The following is a 9229-nucleotide window of genomic DNA, read 5'->3' on the forward strand; positions in this document are numbered from 1 at the left end:
GAACCCTAAAAGGAGATGAAACCGTGATCCTGACTGAAGAATGCAGTGCATTAGTTTAGAGAAAGTTGCCAAGGAAGATGCCAGACCCAAGGAGCTTTCAGATTCTTTGCACTATTGGAAGCACCAACTTTGACAAAGCCCTATGTGATCTTGGTGCAGGCATCAATTTAATGCCCTTGTTTGTAATAAAGAAGCATGAAATCCAAGAGGCGCAGCCAACACAGATAGCACTACAAATAGCAGACAAGTTTCTGAAACAGGCATATGGAATAGTAGAGAATGTCTTGGTCAAGGTTGGAGAGCTTTTCCTCCCTGCAGACTTCATGATCCTTGACATGGAAGAAGATGCAAATGACTTTCTGATCCTGGGAAGGCCATTTCTGGCCACTGGGAGAGCTTTGATTGATATTGTAAAAGGTGATCTGGTTCTGAGGATGCTTGATGATTACTTGGTATTTCAGGTTTTTAAACCTTTACACCACTCTGGTGAAGGAGGAGCTTGCATGAAGGGTGAGATCACCAACCCAAGTCTACAACGACCACTGACTATTGCAAAGCAGGGTTCACTACTCAAACCTTTTTTGGTGGGAACCACTACAATTTTCTCTGACATCAAACTTAAGTTTGGTGTTGGATGTGCATCATCCACCAAGGAGGGAGTTCCTAAGAAGAGGTGCCTAGAGGTTGGTGGAACAAGAAGATTTCCACTAAAGACTTTTCTCCAGGAATGAAGGTGGTATTCACTAAGAGTTCAATTCTGCCTCATATAGTGAACAAGATCCTGTCTCTTGAGCACATTGAGTTAATCCATGATAGCACAGGAAAGAGATTCACAATGAGGGGTGAAGAGCTAAACCCCTATGATCACCCCTTCCCTAGTGGAGGTGACCGTCAAGCTAGTGACAGTAAAGAAGCGCTTGTTGGGAGGCAACCCAATCATAAGTATCCTTTAGTTTTTCTTTCAGTTTAATTTTCATGCATTTTTTATTTATAGTTTTTCTTGGTTTAATTTTAATTGTGATCATACAAAGTGTTTAGAACAGGAACAGGAGGACTCATGAGGAAGAACATAACACCTTGGAGAGCGTTCAACTCAAAGTGTTTTGGCGCTAAATGCCAAGTGAGCGTTTAATGCCAGGCAAGGCAGCAAGGGCATTTAACGCCCAGGATGGACAAGCGGCAGTTGGCGTTAAACGCCAGGTGGTGTTTAACTCCCACAAGGGTATAATTTCATGAAGCATCAACCCTCCAAGCTGGCGTTTAGTGCCACCACTCAGTTTTAAAAAAAGTGCTAATTCTGGTGCTAAAGGTCGAGGCTGGAGTTTAGCGCCAAGAACGCCAGTTTTGAATTTCGAAGAAGGGCCTTCACCATTCCCAAAGGTTACTCCCACTCCCTCCCCCCTTTGACCATTCAACTCAACAACCTCTCTCCCCCTTCCCTATTATACCATCCACATTCATCCCCCATTTTCCCATACATCTATCAACCTTTCCATCACCCAATCAACCCCCATCAATCTCTCTTCCCCATTAACCACATTCAATTACATTTACCCCCACCCTTCCCACCATGACCGAACCCCCTACCCCCTCCTCTATAAATACCCACTCCTTTTTCACTTTTCACCACACTTCCACCCATTTCACTACTTCACTTACTTCCATTCCCTTCCATTTCACAACTATCCATTTTTTTATTTTGCTTTCACAACCTTTCACCCATTACTCGAACTCCCTCCTTCGCTATCTCCATCATCTCTATCTCCTTCCCTACATTCTTTCTATTTCTTTTTTCCTTTGCTTGGGGACGAGCAAACCTTTAAATTTGGTATGTGACCCTCTGCTTTTTTTTCATTTTCATCATCCATATGGCACCAAAAATCAGAGAATCCTCTTCAAGTAAGAGAAAAGAGAAGGCCCCTGCATCCGACCCTTATGAATTTATCCGGTTCTTCTCTAAGACCCATGAAGATCACTTTCACGAAGTAGTGAACAAAAAGAAAGTGATCCCAGAGGTCTGCTTTGATCTGCAGCCGGGTGAGTATCCGAAAATCCGAGACCAAATTCTTAGGCGGGATTGGGAAGTTCTGGCCAATCCCGTGACTGATGTGGAAGCGCTGATGGTCAAAGAGTTTTATGCCAATGCTTGGGTGACTTATAAGCATGCACAAGGCGTGAAATGGTACCCAAAGTACTGGCGCACCATGGACCAAGGGGAGATTTTGGTGTTCAGTCCTGAGAGTGTGAGGGAAGCATTGTAGATACCACCATCCAGAGAGGACCCTCATTCTTACACTCAGAGAGTCAATACTGACCAGAGACTGGACCAGATCCTTAAAGACATATGCCTCCCCAGAGCACAATAGAGGAGGGACGCCAGAGGTCAACCATACTAGCTGGGTAGGCTTGACTTGAAACCGGTTGCTAGAGGATGGTTGGAGTTCATTCAGCGCTCTATCATCCTCACAAACAACCAGTCTGAAGTCACTATTGACCAAGTCATGATGATCCACTACATCATGCTCTGAAATGAGATAGAGGTGCATTAGGTGATCCCTCGGGAGTTGTCTCGCGTAGCGGTGAAGGCTTCTACCTCTGTGAGATTGGCCTTCTTTCACCTCATCTTCCGCCTGTGTGAGGCAGCCAGAGTTCGCACTGATGGAGATACCCCTATTGAGCTCGATAGACCTATTACTAGGAGGGGTATGGAGCATGCTAGGGAGCTTGGACATGCACCACCACAGGAGCCAGTTCCTCCTCCTCAGTAGAAGCAGTCTTGGATGACTCAGGGATTCTATTTCTCTCCCCATGACTACTGGGATAAGTTGATTACATCCATTGGGGAGCTGACATTGTCTGTTGATCAGCTGAAAATTGAGCATTAGGACCACTCAGCCCTCCTCCATCAGCTAGTGGAGGAGCTGCTGAGGCAGTGGCACGACTTGGATGAGCTAAAGTGCCAGAGAAGATTCCCATGAGGAATCAGTAGCCAAGATGACTGAGGTGGTTGAGTTTCTTTGTCTTCTACTTTCCTTATTTTCTGTTTTTCATTATTTTATCTGTTTCCTGTTATTTATTTAAAAGTCTTTTGCATGATCATTAGTAGTAGTTTATTGCTTTCCAGTTTAGTTATCTATTTTGCTATTATATATTTATTTTGAAAATTGTCTCATGTATTACTCACTAAGCTTGAAAAATTAAAAGAAAAAGAAAAGAAGTAGTAAAGTGCATGAGACTTGAGTTATATATTATGAGTTATTCTGATAACTTTGATGTGGTGGTATTGTTTATAATTCCAAATGTATGAACTGAACAGTGCATATTTGATCTTGAAGTTGAGCATGTTGATTCATGAGGTATAGGAACTTAGAGAAGTATTATGAATTCTCTAAAGTAAGTAAAAAATTAGTCCTTGAAGCAAAATAAACAGCAAAAAATAAATAAAAAATAATAAAAATAAGGTCCAAGGCTCTGAGTATCAATGGTTAGGAAGCTCTAAAATGATTAAAAGCTCAAATGAGTTGCTTTCCTAACTATATGCTTGTGGTGTGAATGTATCAAGTAATCCTTGAGACAGAGCACTAAGAGTTGAGACTAAGTGCAATTACAGAGTATGCCAAAGGTTTTGAGCACCACTGTCTGGGAGAAATAAAAAGAAAAATTAGAACTCAAAAGAGTTTTCCATTTAAGAGTTTATGGTGTTGTTGTATCAAGTTAAGCTTGAGGACAAAATACTTGGAGTCACGGCTAGACTCAATGTGCAAAGCACCAAGAGAAATGAAAAAAAAAGCTGTGTTCAAGGATCAATTAGAGCCTAAAGAAGACAATCCATAATATCATACGAGTTCTAGTTCTGAAGGATATCAACATCTCTGAGTTTCAAAGGATAGTGAGATGCCAAACCTATTTAGAATTATAGTGTCATTAGCCCCACTCAGTAATTGGACATGAGCTTAAATGAACCCTAAAGTCTTAGGCATTTTCTCTTCTTAGTCTTATATTGTTTTAGTTGCTTGAGAACAATCAGCTGTTTAAATTTGGTGTTGTGATGTGTGAGTATCTTATACCCATTTTTTGCTTATTTTCTAGTTAGAATTTAGTAAGTTTAATTATGTTTTAGTGTTAAAATCCTCTTTGGATGCTATATTGAGTTGTTTTTGTATTTTTATTATTTTAGGTAAAATTCGGATCAATTTGCCAGAGTTTTGAGCAAAAAGGAGAGGTTATAAAGCTGCCCCTTTGGGCGCTAAACACCAAGCTGGAATTTAGTGCCAGCTACCAGCGAACTAAAGAGGGCTTTTTGCCCATGGGGGAGCTAAACGCCACACCTGATGTTTAGCGCAAAGCAATTTGAACTCCACCACATTAAAGGAGCATCTTTTGTTGGATTTAGCTCTTAGTTATTATATTATCTTTTATTTTAAATCTTTTAGGTTTAGAATTTAATATTTTATTTTAGTTTTAAATAAAATTAGGTTAGATATAAAAGAAAAAATATTCACCCTTTAGAAGGATCTTTTCTTTTCGACACTTCCACACTTTTTAGAACCCTTATTTTCTCTATAAGTCATGAGCCATTAAACCTCCTCGGTTAGAGTTAGGAGCTCTGTTTATTTCTATGGATTAAGACTGTTACTTTTCTATTTTAATTAATATATTGATTTAGTTTCAATGATTGCTTTCGTTCTTCATCTTATAAATCTGGGTAGAACGATAGTATAACCCTCATTCTATATGTGTTCTTGTGATTCTCGGCAGAGTTATCTCGCTTGAACAACAAATTAAAAGTAAATATCTCCTAAATTGCTAATTACTTGAACTAATCGGGATACGTGACATATAATCCTCTTAGTTTTGGGTAATTAGGGTTTCTATGGCCATAAACTAGAATTGATCTTAACCCTCTAATCTATATTAAGTAACCAAGACATTAGCGGTTGATTGGGTTAGAGGAGACTAAATCACTAAGACATTAGGGTTTAGTCAATTACAACTTGTTATGAAAAGAATCTTGCATGATTAAAATAGTCGATAAGAGAACTTAATCTGGATGAATAAACAACTCTGAACCCTTAACTATTTCTCTCACATATTTCACACCATTTTTATTGTTTGCTTTCTAATTCTCTAAATTTACTGTTTAATGCATTTTACAACCCTCAAAACACAACTTTCTACTTGCCTGACTAAGTGATTCATTTGACCATTGTTGCTCAGTCCATCAATCCTTGTGGGATCGACCTTCACTCACCTGAAGTATTACTTGGTACGACCCGGTGCACTTGTCGGTTAGTTTGTGGATTGCAAAGTATTCCATAACGTCAAAAAAGGATGGAGGGAATATCCTCTCTACTTACAAAGTATATAGGAATGTTCTAGTCCATAATTGTGAGATAGTTAATGCTAAATTTCATAGCACATAACTTTCTAAAGAACTCACTTATTTCTGTGAGGGTTTTCAAATGTTGGTTGGAAGTTCTTTGAATGCGATAGAAAGCAAAGACTCCATGAAGATGTGACAATCATGACTATTTAACCTAGCAAGCCTACCCCGTAACACTTTTGACTACCTGCTCAAGTTAGAGGTGTAACTATAAAAAAACATTAATCCTCTAATTCATGTACAAATATATTTTGTCTCTGCTCCTTCATTAGAGTGAACACCGTCTTTGGTTTAGCCCACCGCCCATTATCAAGTCTCTTTAAATTCAGATCTGGCCGCTTGCAAATCTCTACCAAGTCTTTCCTAACCTTATTGATGTCCTTTATTTGCTCATCGTCCATTACTGTGTGCATGATATTATCAAACACGTTTTTTTCAGTATAAAGATTAAGGGCAAGTAGTGCATCCGTTTCATTGGAATTCTCTTTAACCAACATTTACCAATCTGTTCTCTCTCGACTTGGAACCTTGGTGATCTACAAAATTTGCATTCAATTAGGTCTACATCCGTCTTGTAGTACAACATACAACCATTCAAACAACAATCAATTTTCACCGCATTTAGAATCAATTTTAAAACTAACTTCTTTGCTTCGTAGTGGTTTCGAGAGATGTCAGTGGATATGACACGTACCAGTTTGTTGCAAAGGATGGCCACTTATAAAAAAAACTCTTGGGTATGATTTGACTCTGACTTAATACTCATCATTCTAGCACATACAGACAACTCCGAATGAACGCACCCTTCAAACAAAGGTTTCATAACAGATTCTAACTTTTGATAAAATTTCTTTGCCTCTGGGTTAGGCTCTTCTTCAGTCTCTTCCAATTTTATAACACCTGTTGCATTAAACACCATCTCCTTGTATCTCTCTTAGTTAGCCTCCCAAGTTATTTTTCCATGTTTAGGTCTCTCACCACCCGAACCTTCATTGATTGACAATAGAACCTATTCAAATTAGAGGCAGACCAGTTAATTCCTTACTCATCCACTTCTATGTGTTCCGTGCACATCCAGTACTCATCCATGAACCCATTACGATAGAGGTGAAGCGTTATGTCCGCAGGTCCTAACCACTTAGTCAACCGACACTTTTGATACTGACACCTAGATATTCCTTCAGACCTAAATTGTTCCATGATGAAGACATGTGTGACAAACACGTCAACCCTTTCAAAGAATTCAGGTTTAAACCCCCCCGACTATCGTCATTCCTCCCATACATTCATAGACGATGACTAGGAATCATATTGAAACACACACCCTAGGAAAAGTAAGTCCAACATAAAATTTAAACAATTCATTATATTCAGAGATAAAAAATAACCTGGAATATTACTGCACAAAAAAAAAAACTCCAACTGATCTCAGAGAAAATAGCACCGTCCTAATAAAAAGAAAAACATATTAAATTCACAAGCTGAAACTAAATCAGAAACTAATTTAAAAAAATAAGTAAAACTCATTATTCCAATTAATTAAAACCTAATTCTAATTAATTTCACCAAACTAACAAGAGGTATGACAAAAATAAGCGACATAAGTTTAATGCAATTGAAAGAAACTAATTCACTAAACTTTACTAAAATCTTCCAACAACTCAAGCACTCTTAATCTCACCTTACTTAACCTACTCTAACATTATTTGATTTTTACATCCATTAAATTAAAACAACAAATCCTAATCACACACTTCGTTAAACAAATTTAACCACTGAGTTAACCTAAACCCTAACAAAATGCTAAAGTCACAAATTAATATGTAAAAAGAAAATAACCATACCAACAATAAATCTGATGATAGTGGCTGCAGGGTCTCTTTAATGTGGTAGTGACAGAGATGGCAGTCATGACGGCGTGAACGATAGCCATGGTGGAGGATGCAGCGGGGAGAGCAACAACAGCAGAATCGATGAGATGTGCAACGGTTGCTTCAATGGGTATTTCAAGGGGCAGCAATGACGACGACGAGCTCCCGGCGGTGGCGACAGTGACGATTCGATGGTGATGGAGAGAGAAGACGAGAAGAGAGAGAGGGAGAAGAGAGTGAAAGCATTAAGACAAGTGAAGGGGAAGGGTTTTGTGTTTGAATTTTAACCCAATTTTACCATCGGATTTTTTCGACGGTAAATCACCAAAACAACGCATTTCTTTAAATCGTTATACCGGCGGAATATCCGACTGTAACATTGGCGCTGTTGAGTTATATTTTCACACCAATAATTACCATCGGGTTTAGCAACGAAAAATCTCTTCCAACGGTAACCTTTTATGGCGACGAATTTCTCCTCCTTTTCGTTGAAAATTTCGACAGTAAATCTGCCGATACAAGTCGATGCTAAATCCGACGGTAATTCTAAAGGTACTCAACATTTTTCTTGTAGTGACATAAAAAATGCGAGTGTACAAAAATCTAACACGAAATCATATGTATTTTTACAAATAAACTACCATTTGTACCTATGAACTTTGTGAACGCTGACAAAAGTACCCATCAAATAAAAAAAAACTAACGTTGTACCCATATTATGGGTTTCGTGTGACAAAAATACCAAAATCCTAATTTTTGTTGAATTTTTAATAAAATTTCTAAATTACCCCTACCTATTATCTTCTCCCCCAAATTTCAAACTTTCACAACAACCCTCACCACCACCACCACCTTCCTTACTACTACCTCCCCTCCCCTCTCCACAAAATCTCATTTTCTTGTGGTCGGTTACGCACTCTGCTCCAATCTCTCCACCATCATCAACATGCTATCACCCAATTCAACTATCCCAACCTCTTAACCGCACTCCAGTACCTCACTTCCGCTCTCGGCATCTACCTTCTCGACAAATTAGGGTTCCTCCACCACGACCCCTTCACTGTCGACACCGCCAAGCGCTTCTTTTCCGCTACACTCGTCTTCTTCCTCTCGTCATCTTCACCAACACCAACCTCCTCCACCGCGTCGATGTCAACACCTTCATCGTCTTCCAATCTCTCACACCTCTCTTCGTCGCCCTTGTAGATACCGTCTTCTACCACTTGCCTTGCCCCTCCAAGTTCACATTTTTCTCCCGCGTTGTTATCCTCGCTGGCGCCGAGGTATGTTGCCATTGATTCCGCTTTTACCTTTACTATTTATTCTTAGGTTTTTACTTATCTTGTCATAATCACTACTGAGATGGTTTACGTCAAGCACATGATCATGAATCTAGGATTGAACTCTTGGAGTTTTGTTTTGTACAACAATTTATTCTCTTTCATGATTGCGCCCTTGTTCTGATTCTTTACCAGTGAGAATCTTGAGATTTTTAATGATTTGAGATCTGATTTTGGATTTTTGTTTGATCCCAGTGCTCTTATAATTCTAATTTGTTACTTATAGATCAGCTCACAACTACTGAGAGAAAACCTCCACAAAATAGGAATGATGGTGTTAAGGGGAGATGATGGTGGTGCTGGTGGTGTTGATGGTGAGTGGTGGCAGTGGAGAGGGAAAGGGGAGACGGTGGTAATAATCAGAAAAAGTGTTGGTGGGAAGAGGGTTGTGAAAGTTTGAAATTTAGGGAAGAAGATGGTAGGAGTAATTTAAAAATTTTATTAAAAAGTCAACAAAAAATTAAGGTTTGAGTATTTTTCTAATATGAAACCCATTTTTTTAGTACAATATTAGTTTCTTTATTTGATGGATATTTTTATCAATATTCATAAAATTTATAAGTACAGATAATAGTTTATTCTATTTTTATATATACACACACCTGTTGTGTTCTATACATTTTAAATATAAATCC

At 38.8% G+C, this 9229-nt stretch overlaps 1 pseudogene; it reads left to right on the plus strand.

Annotated features, from left to right (window-relative positions):
* Positions 1–7314: 7314 nt before the first annotated feature.
* Positions 7315–8718, plus strand: LOC112805877 (GDP-fucose transporter 1-like; annotated as a pseudogene).
* The last annotated feature ends 511 nt before the right edge of the window (positions 8719–9229 follow it).

The sequence above is a fragment of the Arachis hypogaea genome, chromosome 6 (genome assembly GCF_003086295.3).
Source record: "Arachis hypogaea cultivar Tifrunner chromosome 6, arahy.Tifrunner.gnm2.J5K5, whole genome shotgun sequence".
NCBI lineage: Eukaryota > Viridiplantae > Streptophyta > Magnoliopsida > Fabales > Fabaceae > Arachis > Arachis hypogaea.